This window comes from Pleurodeles waltl, chromosome 5 (genome assembly GCF_031143425.1).
Source record: "Pleurodeles waltl isolate 20211129_DDA chromosome 5, aPleWal1.hap1.20221129, whole genome shotgun sequence".
Classification (NCBI taxonomy): Eukaryota; Metazoa; Chordata; class Amphibia; order Caudata; family Salamandridae; genus Pleurodeles; species Pleurodeles waltl.
This window is the reverse complement of record NC_090444.1, coordinates 1272632870-1272646398: the sequence shown is the minus strand read 5'-3', so window position 1 is coordinate 1272646398 and position 13529 is coordinate 1272632870.

The following is a 13529-nucleotide window of genomic DNA, read 5'->3' as shown; positions in this document are numbered from 1 at the left end:
CTTTCTTAATACGTTTTAGTGCACTAAGATTGTAATCAATAGAAATATCATTATCAAGCTCAGAAAAATCAGAAGTGTGAAGTACAGGTGGGCTAATGGTAAGCAAGTATTGACCAATAAGATTCTGAATTGCAACAGAATCAGGGGTAAACAATTGTGTGTAGAAATTAACATATTCATCTAAAATGTATTCATTCTTATGTAATTAAAGATTGGAGGAGTTATAAACAGATTCTATCTTTGTTTTACCTTTTTTAATTTAAGATAATTTGCTAGAAGTTTTCCTGATTTATTTTGGCCCCCATAATACTTTGCGCTAGACTTAAGACGATAAGAATTAGTGATATCAGTTGAAGTTTTATTGAAAGTGAATTTAGCTTGAAGTAAGTCATTAAGACAACTTGCAAATTTGGAGGAGTAATAAAGATTCTCTAATTGTTTAATGCGATTCATTAAATTAAGCAATTTGTTTTTTAGCCATTTTCATTTTGTTGGCAACATAGGATATAATAAAATCCCTAGAGGCCACTTTTAATGTATCCCAGATAATTTGAACCGATATCTGAGGGGTATCATTATCTACAAAGAACTGTGTGACAAATTTCTCAAACAGTTGAGTAAAATTATTATCGAGAAGTAGTGAATTGTTAAATCTCCATCTGTTACTTGGCAGATTGTGTGCGATAAGATCAAGGTCCATGCTTACAGCAGCATGATTTGAGATTAATATGGAACCAATCTCCGAACTCAAAACATGTTGTACAAGAGATTGTGAGACAAACAGATAATCAATCCTTGATTGGGAACAATGTACTGGGGAAAAAAAGGAAAATTACTGTAGTGTGGGATTACACAATCTGCAAACATCTGTTAATGCTCTTTGTTGAATCATGGAGGTAAACTGTGAAAGATGGTGGATGGAAGAAATTGAGAAGTGGATTTGCGATCAAGAAAAGGGTCCATAACCATGTTACAATCAACTCCAAAAATCAAATATTCATCTGAAAGAGTCATTAACTTAACTAATATTTCATTCCAAAAGGACTTATTAGGTTGGGTTGGCGCATAACCATTAAATATGGTGAGAGGTACTTTATTAATATTCATTCAAACTATAACCCATCTAACCTGCTCATCAGAATCTTGAGAAATATCAGTAATGTTCAAAGCTTTATGACACAGTATAGTAGCCCCATTTCTTTTCCCGGTACCCGGAGATGCAAAAACATATCCTACCCATTGTCTTTTAAGTTTAGCTACCTCATCAGCTGTTAGGTGAGTCTCTTGCAACAGAGCAATATCAGCTTTCAATTTTAAGATATGTGTCAAAACTCTCAGGCGTTGTATTGGGGATCCCAAACCTTTGACATTCCATGAAAGAAATCTAACTGTCATTTAACATATAGAAAATGTAATATGACTCTGAAATTAATGCATATAAACCACTTATCAATATGGAGAAACTGAACCAAAAGAAAACATTTGTTATCCAGAAAAAGAACAATATAGCTATGAGCATGAGAAAATAGAAAAAAGATCAGCAAAGGAGGAAAAATTAAGAGCAAAAGAGGTAAAGTAAGAGAGATCAAAGAGAACAAAATAAAGAAGAAAACATGAAAACTACAGAAAAAACACACAGCGATGATTAAAAACATACCTATAAGACAAAAAAACCAGTGCCAAATTTCTTGATCCAATAAGTTTCTCATTGCAATAAGGTTCCGTGTATATTGATTTCAGGGTTTGTTTGATCACCTCCAAAATTTGGGAATGCATTTGTGCTATGCTTTGTTTGTATTCAAGCCAATGTGTGGCAAGACTTGAATTTCTATTCTTGTTATGCATCATGCTCTTGTGTCCGGTTATGCGTATTTTGATGTTTCTTCAGTTTTGCCAACATACATCAAACCGCATGGGCATTTGATAGTGTATATGACGTTCTGTGCATTGCAGTCGGCTGTGTGCCTGGGTATCCTGTTGTTGGGTGGGGCACGCTATTACTAACTATCACATTATTACAATGTACAGTTCTGAGATTATGTGTACACTGATAAGCTAAAATAGGTTTATGTTGGAACAACCCCTTAAAGTTTGGCTTGGTTCGCAACAACTCCAAATGTTGATTGATTACATGTTTGATTACCTGAGACTTCAGGCGATCTATGGATGTTACACATTGTGCAGCTCAATTAAGTAAATCAGAGGGATAACCTCTGTTGCTGAAATGTGCTTTATATGCCTCCCTAATAATTGCACATTCTGCATTATCCGAAGTAATCCATTTATTGTGATGCAACTGCCAAAAAGGTAAATGATTTTTGAGAGATTGTGCATGAAAACTGTGGAAGAGTAAAGAGTTATTTGATCAGTTGATTTTCTATATACTATTGTCTTGATCCCACCTGGAGACAACTGTAGCAGTATATCAAGGAAGGCAATGGTTAGATTACTGATTGTGTGAGTAAATTGAATCAGTGGATTTCTTTGATTGAGTGTGACAATGCTGGTTTCCAATGCCTCTTTTTGACGCTTCCAAATAAGAAAGAGATCATCAATATAGCAGGAGTATACAACAAGATTTTCCTGCATGCTTGTATGGAAAAAATAAACAGTTTTTCGAACTTTGCGATAAACGTGTTTGCATAGCTGGATGCCCCATTGAGGCAGGTAATACTGACGACCCTAGAAAAAGATAGCTGTGGTACAAGCAGAAATGTACTAGTTTTAGTATAAATACCTTGTTGGCGTCAATGTTTTTTTGTTGCAGCAATGCCCATTACATTACTTCTATCCACTCTTTATGAAGGACAGATCTAGACAATGCTGCTACATCAATAGTGCAAACCCACCAGATCATTAATTCACTAGTAGGTATCTGTGCCAAATGCTTTAAAAGCCTGTAGTGTCCTGTATGTATGATTTACAATTCTGAACAATCGGTTGCAAAAAGGTTCCAAATATTTGCCCAGTGGTTCATGAAGCGAACCAGAAGCCGACACTATGGACCTGAAAGGTGGCTCTGTGGCATGTTTATGAATTTTTGGTAACATACAATTTGGGCCTCCAAGGAAATTCATTTGTGAGAAACTGGTGTTTTCATTAATCCATTCATAAGACAGTGATGCCTTTAAGATTTCTGTTAATGCAGCAGAGATGTCCATGGAAGGATCATGGCCAAAATGGATGTATGTGTTTGAATCTGAAGCATGTGATGCAATGTTGGCACTAAAGTATGTGCAGTCCCTCACTATCTGGGCTCCCCCTTTGTCTGCCAGTTGAAAGATCAGGTCGATATTCTGTGCCAGAGAATTGAACATACCCTGTTCTTTCTGAGGGATGTTCCTTTTCTTGGGTATTCAAAAGTTGAGATGTTTCAAATCTTTCTTTATCAATGCCTCAAAAATATCCAATGTCTTATGTGAGTAAGATGCCATTAAGGTAGTCTGAGGTATGAATTCCTTGTCAGAGCTTCTTCACGTGTATCAGCACCAAGTGGTAAATTATCAAAGAAATACCTCAAATGCAAGCTCTGCACAAATCTGAATAGAGCTATTTCACTTTCTAATAGATTAGTGCAACTTGTGGGTACAAATGTGGTGTCTTTATTCAGAAGCAGTATCTGCTGTGGAGTGAAAGGAGTGGATGTAATGTCAGTCACTAAATTTTGGCTTGGCTCCTCAGATTCTTTCCGTTCGTTGACCCTTTCTTTTTCTTTTTCCCCTCCACGTCTTTCTAGATCGGTTAAGGTCTTGCTGGTTGATGGGTCCTGTGGTTGATTTTCTGCTGGACTTATGGACAAAGAGCAATCTTAGGTTGTACAAGTCGGTGACTGGGTAGTGTGTCCTCCTCAATGGCAAGTCGTCCTTCAGAAGATATGTTGCTAGGGTTTTTAAAGCTGCATTTTTGTGTGTATATGCTTCTTAGGTGTACATCTCATCTAGCTTGTAGTCAATCATATCTCTCTTGATTTGTTTAGTTTCCTATCATGGCTTTCTTTCACATAGTTATCTAATTTGGTGGTGATGAGTATGTAGTGCTCATAAAATCAAAGAGGCAATTGTAAGATGACCCCTGAGATGATAAAGTTGCTCGGGATGTTACGCAGTCACTAAAAACACAATGTCAACCTATCGGTCTTGTATCATCACACATGAGTTGATGCGAATATTGGGAAAAAAACATCACCTGCTCCAAGGACATCACATCGGAGGCTACAAGGCTTGACAATGATGCATCACCTACATTGGTGGAAGCGACTGATGAAGCATCTCAATTTGCGCAGCTCAGAACTGAAGCATTGGGCCCTGTGGACAGCGTAATAAAATATTTTTTCAGTGGGTCAAGGTGTGTCCCTATACCTGACCAATGCTCCATCGTGGTTGGCCTAAATTTTGGAATTTACCCCGGTCAAACGCAGCCAGATTTGGCGCATCATGCTTTTAAGCACTAGATTCCAGTTTGTTCTTTAAATAGTGTTATCTCTACTTCTACTTATTGGATTTTTGTTGTTGTGGTCTTGTTTTCTTCATAAAACTAAACTCTATTTTTGTGACTGGGTATGGATTATTTTGGTGTGGTGTCTTCACAGTTTTATTATTTTAGGTGTTGCACAAATAATTTACACATTGCCTCCTTAGTTAATCCTGCCTGCTCTGTGCCAAGCTACCTGATTGTGAGCACATGTTAATGGATGCTGTCTAACTGACTTACCCTGACTAGGATTGTGGTTCATCCTTGGATGCATACCTGTACCAAATAGAGACCCAGTTTCTAACAATCACTAACTGCATAGTTTTGTTTTTGTTTAAACAGTAAATTTATTGTAGGCAGTGTGATCTATCAGTGCCAGAGTTGGGAAATATAGGTGCTGTAACCCATAACAAAACCTAGCGGCTTAATGGATATTCAATAGGAAGGAGTTTAGTGAGGTGTTATTTTCCCTTTGGTGTTTGTTGAGAGGTGGATGATAGAGGGAAAATAGCATAGGATTATTCCTTTGGTGCTTAAGGAAAGATACGTTCAACCGGACCTTGATTTATGCATACTATAGTACATGACTGTAGAATGAAATACCTAGAGAAAGTTTGGGATTACCCTGGAAGTCAAGTATTTATAGAAACCTTTTGGGATCCCATTTCCAGGCAGGAGTAGGCTTACTTTTTTTTAAAGTTCAGAAACTGATTGCCTCATTTAGCCATATTAGTGAACTGACTGCTGCTGCTGTATAAAAGTAAAAGTTGGGCAAAAACCCAGAAATGTTTGGTGCCCTGCTAATTCCTTTTCACAGACCAGAAGTGTCTATAGACTATGTAAAAGCTTACTGTCCTTCAGACTGCTTATGTTGTAATGCACATAATTGATGTTTCCTGGCCAAAATGGTTTGCGTGGGAATTTTTTCTTCACCCACTAATGACGGAACACAGCCTCCATACCGGCTTTAGTCGTAAGCCTGTGTTTGGAACTGTTTGGAACTGTCCTGATCTGTTAAATTAGCTTTTCTTTATAGCCTGATAGCCTGATAGTGGGCTTTTGCTGTAGCCAATGTTTTTTGAGATTATCCTAGCTACCTATTCCTCTTTTTCAGCTACCTGAATATGCATACCCTGCAGATTTTTGACATTATCTTGCTGCTGCTTTTACCCAAAGCCAAATACATTGAAATGCTTCCTTGTGAGCACTCTGCTTCATAGCTGCAATAGCATTTCGCAGTCTAAATACGAATAATTCTTCAATATAGTTTGGGCCTTAAATTGATTCTTTGTTCGGTGCCCATGTCAGTTCTTGGTATAATGATCTAGTGAAGTACATAGCCACCGATTTTAATGGATTTATTGCCCTCAAGTGTTAAATTACAAAAATGACTTGATGTTAAACATATTCAATGCAGGTATAGGTATGATGAGTCCCTGGAACGCATACATAGTGTCTATGTTTAGGATATTGTGCTCGCCATATATCAATAGAAATAAATGGGATTTTACACTGTTGGCATGGGATAGTCCCCTGCATAATAACAAGCATACTTCCTGCCCCTAGTGCCACACTGTGTATATCTGATATACTAACTTTTTATGTTTGGGGCCAGCATGATACTGAACTAAGTGTATGGGGAGGGGCTTGGGCCTGTAACTGACTACAACAAATCCTGGACTTGTCCTGTGACCTAGAGGGGTGCACCAAGTGTGCACTCATTTGTGACAGAGGATTACTGTCCCCGTCATGTGTTCAATACACAGAGCAATGGTGGGAGCATACTATCTTTCAAGGATCAATAACGTGACCAGACCATTGTATCTGGGTAACTGCATTGGAGGGCTACTGGCCCACCTGTGTAAAGATGTACTTCTTTGCACTTATCCAGTTCCTTGCAGTGACATCCAGAGTTCATGTTAAGCATGCTGTGTGTGTGTTCAGTATAGCACAAGCATGGTGTGTGTGAGTGAGCCAGAGTAATGGGGGCAAGTGAGATCTATTTAAGATGCCCCTGGTTTGTACTGTTCAAGGTGATGTGGAAGACTATTCTCCCAGACAGCAGAAGTGTATTGCTTACATTCCTGCTGCTGGACCCAAACACTGCATGGAAGGGAGTGGAGGCAGGGCATCTTTACATAGTCTATATGTCCTATTGGTTCACAAGAAGTTGCAAATTAGTATATTTGAATACTACTGTTTAGTATATGGTAGATATGAGAAGTGGTACTGCAGACCCTATTATCCAAGATGAGGAAGCCTTGTCAGCAGCAAAGAGGCCTGCCCTTTTGTTGGTCATTGATTGCAGTCAGGCTACTGATAACCAGGTGCAGAAAACCCGCACCTCTTTTTGTCTCTGCTGTAAGTGCTCCAGGATGGAAACAAAACTGATTTAAGAATCATCACTCTACACAAGGGCAGTGTCTGGAGAAATGGAAAGATGCAACCCAGATGGATTCTACAGTTTGAGATAGTGGATCACATCTTTTTAAAGTTGTGTATAAATAAGGCTCACAAACCAGTTGTTGTAGAGTTAATATATAAATTAGCTAATAAAGGATTAAACAAAGTAGTCCCCCAACAAGAAGAGAGAAACACAACTTTATAAGACCCCCAGAAAAGCCTTAGAAGAAATAGAAAAAAAGTGTGGTGTTGGGAATCACTTGTGGAATTCAGGTGCACTTTATGAATTATGAATGTTTTACAAATTGTGTTTTATTTATTTTATCAAATGGTGCTACAGAAATGTACAATGTTTTTATATATTTTAAGATGGAAAATTGTGCTGGTATTGATAATTAAGGGCCAGATGTAGGTAGGTTTCCTTTTGCGAGTTGCAAATTGCGAGTCCCAGCGACTCGCAATTTGCAACTCGCAAAAGGAAATGCAGAAAGGTGTCTCAGACACCTTCTGCGACTCGCTATGGGGTCGCAAAGACCCACCTCATGAATATTAATGAGGTGGGTCACAGTTCGCGACCCCATAGTGAGTCTAGGCACTCACAGGGATGGTGGCCTGCTGGAGACAGCAGACCACCATGTCTGTGACTGCTTTTAAATAAAGCAGTTTCTTTTTTTTTTTTTTTGCAGCCCGTTTTCCTTCCCGTTTGCGAATGAGTTACCATCCACTTCAAGTGGATGGTAACTGAGAGTTGGTTTGCGACCGCTTTCGCGGTCACAAATCAACTCTACATCGCGATGCGGTCGCAAATAGGAAGGGAACACCCCTTCCTATTTGCGAGTCGGAATCACATTTTGCGAGTCGGTACCGACTCGCAAAATGTGACTCTGCATCGCGGAAGGCCTTTTGTGCCTCACAAACTGCGTTTTTCGCCATTTGCGAGGCGCAAAAGGCTACCTACATCTGGCCCTCAATTTGTTAACCGCCCTTAGAAAGAGGGTCAATTTGAAAGTTTGTTGCTAGAAAGTAATGCCAGATTAATGGTTGAGTCTGGAACGCTTGTATGAAGTCATTGTTGAATCCCATCCCCAACGGTCCTCAAAGGGCATATCTTGTGTTATAGATCAGTGATTCCCAATCTTGTGACTTCTGTGGACCCTCAATTTATCATTACTGGAACCCAGGGTTCCCCTCTGAATCTTTTTTTAAATCCATGGACCCCCCTACTGAGTCACTATTGAGAGCTGGGGACTTAAAAACCTGTTAATATTTTTCGATTTTCTAAGCAGTCGCGAACCTCTTAAGAAGGCTTTGCGGACTCGAGTTTGGGAACCACTATTATAGATTAACAACAAGGCTACACCTCCCTCTGCCCCTTTGTTACGCCAATAAAGGCATCAATGCACAATGCATTTATTTCCAATACTATTCAAACCCATCCCAAATTAAATTTGTTTGGCAATTAGTATGCACAAAATGTAATGGATATAAATAGGCACAACTGACAATTACAGTAAAACATGCATTGATGTTGTATGGTGTGTTGCATCATCTGACATTTACTGAAATCTGCAGTTCCTCCCATTCTCTCTTTTTAGCTAACCTTCCTTCTTCCTCAACTCTACTGCGAATCAAACTTTCTGATCCCCCTTTTCATTCCATTCTTTTTCATCTCATCACTGTACTTCATCATGTCTTTGTATCACCTGCCTTTCCTCTTCTCTGCACCTCAAAAGGCAGTAGAATTTGGAAAGACTATGAGAGAACTGTGACAGAGTGTAGGGTGGAACTATTATCCAATCGATACACAATCCAGGATGATTTGTTTGCTTAGCGGTGAGGGAGCGATGGTCGGGAAGGGGGGAAGTGAGGGACAGACAGAGAGAGAGAGAGTGTTATCAAACAGGGTTATTTCTTATGGCCGGTTATAAATGAATTAAACTTGGACTCTCAGGATGATCTTTTTGTATATATGATTTTATTTTAAAGGTTTATAGAATTGTATAGGTTTATAGAATAGGCTTGTTCACAAGTTCTTTCCGAATGCAACATTCCTTCAGCGATTAACTCTTGCTGTGTTTGGGTGGGGTTTCCAGGAATTAAAAGCATCTTTAATTTGTCTTTCCTTTCTCTTTTCCTCAGGTTCAGCTCAAGGCAGGATGATTCCATGACAAATAAAATACTGGGCTCTAGGGCTTCTGTTTTTTTTCTTCTCATTTTCTTAACTCAGTCATAAACCTGACTATTTTCTTTCCTTTTTTAAATGTCTTCTTTTCCCTTTTCTATTTTTCTTTCTGGGAAAAGTTTTATGACAGTTACTTTCTACAGCCTCTGTATAAACTGACAACATTAAAACAACAAAATTACGTAATCTGACATTTCAGAAAATGGAAGGGAAAAATATTCCTATGTATCACCCCTGGTCCCTTGCCTTCGACTTTGGGAGTAGATAATAGACAAAGATGTTTTTGTCAATTACACAAACAAAATATCAATTTCTGAGTGCTGAGGTTATTTCCTCCAGACCTGAACTCACATCTCTTAATTATTTCCCCATTATATTTACCCATCTCTCTTCCGTTCTGTGTTCAGTTTTTAAACCGGGCTCGGACTTGTGACACCAGCCATGCCTTGCCAGCAATGTGGTGGAAGCAGGTAGCATTTCCTCTCCGGGAATCGGCCAGAAGTCGCTGCAGCTGTTTTCTCTCTGCATCCCAATGGCCTCTTTCCTTCTGGTTGAGGGGCTCTGCTGGTGCTCTTCACCAGGCTTCTGAGCCGGCTTCTATTCGTGCTAATTCGTCAACTGATTTGGGGAGGAATTGCTATCTGTTGAGAAGCCAGAATCCTTGTAAGCTGCCTTATCCTCTCAAGTATCTGTTTATTTTACAGGTTGCTTCTCCGGCTGAACATGATTATTAAAACGTTGAAGTCACATTGAAACATAGAGAGAGGTCGAGGCTGGCTATTTGTTTCTGACCTGTCCTGGTCCTCAAACATCTCCCAAGCAACAACCTCCTCTTCAAAATCCTGCCTGTCAGCCATGGGAGGCATGAGAGGTGTGTGCAGTATGAGGTTGTCTCTAACACTTTGTAACAACTTGGCACAGTTTGATCTCAAATTCTTGGGTCCTCCAAACAATTTACCGTGGTTACAGGATCCAGTTCACAAACAGTCTGCCAGACAACTTCAATTCCCAGTTGCCTTTTACACTAAGATTCCCATCTACACTGGATACAGAAAGACAGCAATTGCAAAGTACCTATAGAAGAGCCTGTTGAGTACATTCTTTAATTCCTTGCTCTGGAACCATAGTTCTAGTTGGCATGCACTAGCAGGGCATTACTTGTTCCAGTGCCTGCTGGGTATATCCTCAAGTTCCTTGCTCTGAGTCATAGTTCAGTTTCCCTGTACCAACAGGACATTACTTGTTCCTGTGCCTGTTGGGTACACCCTCAAGTTCCTTGCTGTGAATCCTAGTTCCAGTTTTCCTGTACCAACAGTGCATTACTGGTTGCAGTGCATGTTGGTACATTCTGCCCATGATGCCTGTATTCCTGTCCTGATTTCTGAAGCCCTGTTCATAATTCGTTGTCTTTCTCCTTGTCTGAATGCTGTCTTGTTTGTCCTGTAATCTGGTTATTCTTTCCACTCTGGTTTTCTGTTCCATATCCGTTTATAATGTGACCTCTGGCATGATCTCCATTCTGAGCAGGTAAGGGAAAGACTTCTGTTGTTGTGTCCAAATCCTTTGGAGTCTTACCTGTTTCATTCTTGTTTTCAGTCTCAGTTCACCTTGCACTGAGTTCTGCAGTTGCTATACAGCAGGTCCCACTGTGACCTCGTTGTATGGCTGTTTTTAAGAGTAATCTTCTCATATCAGTATAAAGGGCTTTTCCTAAGCTTTTAAGAGACCTCTTGTTCTTATACAAGACAACTCCTCACTTTGATCATACCTTATTCTTGTCTATTTCCTGTCCTGTTTTGTTTAGTGACTTCAGTTATACTTTGATTAGCCTGATATTACCTTGCCCTGTCTCCTTGATAAGCATTACATCTGGAATCACTTGGCCCTGCATTTGCTCCCTGGCAATTCATGCTCACAAGTAAAAAGGCTTGTCACTATAACTCAGCAACCATGGCATGTTGCCAACAGGGTACTCCACTCATCCATGACAGGGATGGTATCCCTTTGTTATTATTAGTTTGTGCTTGGTGTGCCCTTTCGGGTTTAGGACTAGGTCCAAAACTTATAATCAGAAAGGACTGGGCCTAGGTGAAGACATACACATGGGAACAGACTAGGAACCAGCCAGGAGGACCCGCAGAAGACCCAGGACAGGGAGAAGAAGAAAAGAAAGTATTGCTTCAGTGCAGAGGAGCAGGAAATTCTGGTTAAAGAGGTGACGGAACACCAGCACCAACTGTTTGCACCTCAAAGTTGCCAATCAGTAGGAGAGAGGTAATATGGCAACAATTTGTTGACAAGATCAACAGTGTGGCAGAAGTACGGAGAACAGTCATGAGGTGCAAGAAACGCTGGCATGACTGCAAGCGCAGGAGCAAGGGAAAGATGGCCAGAAACAGGAAGGCAGCACTGCAGACTTAAGGTGGGAGTCCAGTACCGCAGGAGGCCCTGGACCACATGGAGGAGATGGTGGCAGCCGTCATCCCTGAGGAGATTGTCACAGGGATTCAAGGACAGGACATTGCAGACTACCAGGAGACAAAGCACATGCAAGGTAAGTCGCATGGGGAATTAAAATGCACAAATGTTAACTGTAAGCAGGGGGGTTGGACATACCTACTACACAATGCATGTAAGTCATGATATTCATGGAGTGGAATTGGTAAAGGGTCACAGCACGGGGCATGGCCCGTTCTGAGGAAACCTGGGGCACACTACTACACTACACCAACAACCTTTGCATGGGGATATGCTGCCATGCCAAGGATGTTGCAAAGGTAAAGCCAGGCCAGGAGGGCAGGGTACAACATAAAACTGGCAGCCCGTCACACGTCAGCCAGTATTCTCCCTACTGTAACTAAGGCCCAATTAACAACCTCTGGCCATACCTGCAAGTGGAATGTAACATTGACAACAGTCGCCACTACCACTTCTGCAGTGTGTGCAGGTCAAGTAGCTAATGGCAGTAACGTCCCCATAGATCATGCACACCCAAATTAGAGGGTTCAGGATGACAACATTATCAATCCCCTGAAATCAAGACAAATGTTCCAATCCAGTCAAATGTGATTGTCCAAAGTTGCTACAAACATCAGCCATTGTCATTAACATTAGGAGGTACACAGCACTAATGTCATACCCATGCTGGGTCCACCCTGTGCCTAGCTCACAATAGCACCAATGACACCATGCAACATCCCAAAAGTCATACTGTTCAGCCAACAGCATTGAGGGGGAGGATACATGTTACAGAAATACACCACCACAGTCAGAGGCAGAAATAGAACACTGCTACGACTATTAGTGCAATCCAATGTACCACACAATCCCCAACATCAGCAGTACACATTACGAATGCTGACATCCACATTGTGCCATAACAAAGCTAGACATAGCATATGCTACATCTCAACTACATATAGGTGGATGTGAAAGATCAGAGATTGGGGCAGGTCCATATTGTTAATTGTGGTGCTAGTGCCATCAGAGCACCCACAGCCAGCGAAAGGCCTCACCATGAGAATGGAAGTAGACAGAGGGTTGAGCAGGACAAGAAGGTGGCAATTCACAATTTGGCCTGAACCAACACCTAGAGGATGTGATGATGTCAAATCCACAAAATGACCACAATACATGTGACATGCAGGTGGGGCATAGGCCTGGGAGAATGCTAATATGAAAGACAGGAACAATGGACAGGAACCAAGATCACAATGTTAAAATAATCGGAAGGCAGGCATGTCACATTTCAAAGCCCACAACACAGACACACTAATTGTACTGTATCATATTGCAGAGGACGATGGCTCTCCTGCGGATATGTCTGTCCTGGACTTCCCTAATGACATGGATGACGAGCTGAAAAACATCAGCCAGCAGACCATCCAAAATGTCCTTGGAACACTCCAGATCCCACCTTCAGTCACAAGGAGGAGCACAGATACAGAAGCCATCACAGAGGACCCACCCACCACCCCAATTGTACTACCTGCCAGCTCCAACACAGCTGAGGACTCTAACGACCCTGGCCCAAGCTTTGAGCGAACTGTAGTTGAAGTACAGCGGGAGCTGGCCAAGGAGGTGCGGTGGGGATGCAAACTATGGCAGCCAGCCTAGAGGGGGTGCGTTCGTGCATGATGTCAACTGAAGAACAGGCAGCAGCTATGCAAGGGCGAAGAACAATCATGCAGGAAGTTGAAAAAAGGTTGAAGGAAATCAGCACAGCTGTGATAGAGTTGACCCAACACCTACAACAACAATCCTGTCAATGCGTGCACGAATGCAATATTGAACCCCTCAGGGCTGACCTGGCTGCCTACCACCGTGATGTGGCTGCTATTCTTAAGAACCAGCAGCTCCTCCTTGCTGCAGTACTGCCTTAAGACCCCCACAGTTAGCAGCTACCAGGATGCCTGACTCCATGTCTTCAAACACTGAGGTGTGTGTTGCCCCTTCGCAACCACCACCACCAAGG